This window comes from Electrophorus electricus, chromosome 11, assembly GCF_041902795.1.
Source record: "Electrophorus electricus isolate QZ-2024a chromosome 11, ASM4190279v1, whole genome shotgun sequence".
In the NCBI taxonomy this organism is placed as follows: Eukaryota; Metazoa; Chordata; class Actinopteri; order Gymnotiformes; family Gymnotidae; genus Electrophorus; species Electrophorus electricus.
In genome coordinates, this window is record NC_137507.1 from 28,162,501 (window position 1) to 28,165,000 (window position 2,500).

Sequence of the window (2,500 nt, forward strand, 5' to 3'; positions counted from 1 at the left end):
CCTGTGTCAGTATGAGGAAAAAACCCAAAACAAACTCTGTACTCAGTAGTTATTCTCAGACTCCAAAGACTGAGAAACTGGGTTCAGTGGGGCTACACTTTTACATATGACATACATACATTACATACATATTACATTATTACATTACATTCTTTTCAGACAGTTACAGACAGTTGTAAGCTGGGGTCCAACGCTCCTAACAAACACTGAGGGCAGTGACCGGTGTGAGCTGGATGTTTGGACTGGTCATTTATAGCAGGGGACATTGGGACTCCTAGGATTGGAGAGCTCAATGTTTTAATAAAAACTATTAAAAACATCAGAATATTTTGTGGCTGTGGGTGCCTGGGCCTAAATTAATGTCTCAGCATAAACTCTTTTTTGGGTGTATTCTCAAAATATTTATACTCCTTTCTATTCTTTGAAAAATGTATTTAATAAAAATTTTAAAAAAGGATTTGCTAGTTCCTGAATTTAACTGGACAATGGTGAACGTGAAGCAGGCAGAGAGAGAGTAGAGAAGTAGAGAGATCACTAAAATTACTGACACCATCAGACTAACACAGACAACTACTGAGCTGTCAGGAACATGCTGATGTCACATGATGAAGGTTTGATAGTGTGGCTGTATATTACATTAAGTGAATATTTCTTATGTTTTAAACATTTAGATTTTATATGCAATTAATTTTTGGTTACCTATGCAGAAACTCTTGGCATGAGTGCTAATGGTGCTAATTTGCTTAATTAGGGTGATGAGCTATTTTTGGTATTTTGGGTTTTTCTGTTTGTTTATTTGCTTAAACAAACTTAATGAGAAGTCTGCATGTTTAGATTTTTGTTGGACTGTCTATGTTTTTTTAGTTGATGTTAAAAAACATGGCAAAATCAGTTATGAAAGATCAGAGACCTGGAAGAATATAAGTGTTTAAAATGCGACCTTGTGAACATTCCATCGTGTTAAAAATCACCTGTTTTTGTCCTTCAAGTCCGTTGGCCTTTGAGCAGTCATGTAGACTACCAATGTTCACAATGCTGTGATTAATATCTTTCTATTATAACCTTACATCATCTGATCTTTAGTCTCTGATCCCTTTGATCTGATCTAGTCCCTTTCTAAGTCTACATAAGGAACGTTTCCCTCTGACGCGACTAATCCACGCTGTCCAAAACAGATGACTACTACAACTACAATGACATCATCTCTAAATTTCTTGATGCACATGCTCCGTTGATAACCTGACATGTCCCCTCCTCTCGTGGAGGGCCAGATGTGACAGGGATATGGACACAGCTCACCTGAACCCGCTCACAACTCCAGTAACTCCATAACTTCACTCCCATATGTAGTCACTATGGATATTACATATTGGCACTTATATATATTGTATATGGGTGTCCTGTACATGTTTTGTATATTGTATATGGGTGTCCTGTACATGTTCTGTACATTGTATATGGGTGTCCTGTACATGTTCTGTATATTGTATATGGGTGTCCTGTACATGTTCTGTACATTGTATATGGGTGTCCTGTACATGTTCTGTATATTGTATATGGGTGTCCTGTACATGTTCTGTACATTGTATATGGGTGTCCTGTACATGTTCTGTATATTGTATATGGCTGTCCTGTACATGTTCTGTACATTGTATATGGGTGTCCTGTACATGTTCTGTATATTGTATATGGGTGTCCTGTACATGTTCTGTACATTGTATATGGGTGTCCTGTACATGTTTTGTATATTGTATATGGGTGTCCTGTACATGTTCTGTACATTGTATATGGGTGTCCTGTACATGTTCTGTATATTGTATATGGCTGTCCTGTACATGTTCTGTACATTGTATTATGGGTGTCCTGTACATGTTTTGTATATTGTATATGGGTGTCCTGTACATGTTCTGTACATTGTATATGGGTGTCCTGTACATGTTCTGTATATTGTATATGGCTGTCCTGTACATGTTCTGTACATTGTATTATGGGTGTCCTGTACATGTTCTGTATATTGTTTATTGTATGTGTATTGCCTGTATTACCTGAGAGGTAAACACAGCCAGAACCAAGTTCCTTGTGTATGTTAGCATACTTGGCCAATAAACCCAGTTCTGGTTCTGATTCTTTAACAACTGAAATGGAAATTTCAAAAGACATTCACAGCAACTTGTGACATGTCATATGTTGTTTGTATAATGATATTGTTTTGATATGTGAATGATATGTGAAAAGAGGCAGTTGTGTCTCAGTGGTGAAGGTACTAGGCTTGTAGTCAGAAGGTTGTTGGTTCAAGCCCCACCACAGCCAAGTTGCTGCTGCTGAGCCCCTAAACAAGACCCTTAACGCTCAGGTTATACTCAGTTACAATTGTAAGTCTCTTCAGATAGAACCATCAGCTAAATGTAAGGTGATAGACTTTATGTCCCATTATAAACGAACAGGCAAAGGAGGGGACTCACAGACCATGTGGAAGAAGAACCAATCGATGTGGAGAAAA

The 2,500-nt window shown here is 37.8% G+C and overlaps 1 protein-coding gene across 4 annotated transcripts in view; it reads left to right on the forward strand.

Moving 5' to 3' along the window:
• Positions 1-325, forward strand: part of LOC113581930 (polymeric immunoglobulin receptor-like) — a 4,590-nt gene extending 4,265 nt beyond the window's left edge. For all 4 annotated transcript variants that reach the window (XM_035527813.2, XM_035527815.2, XM_035527817.2 and 1 more), the window contains exon 7: positions 1-325. This exon is cut by the window's left edge. The gene's annotated coding sequence lies outside the window, so the exon portion shown is untranslated.
• Positions 326-2,500: the final 2,175 nt, after the last annotated feature.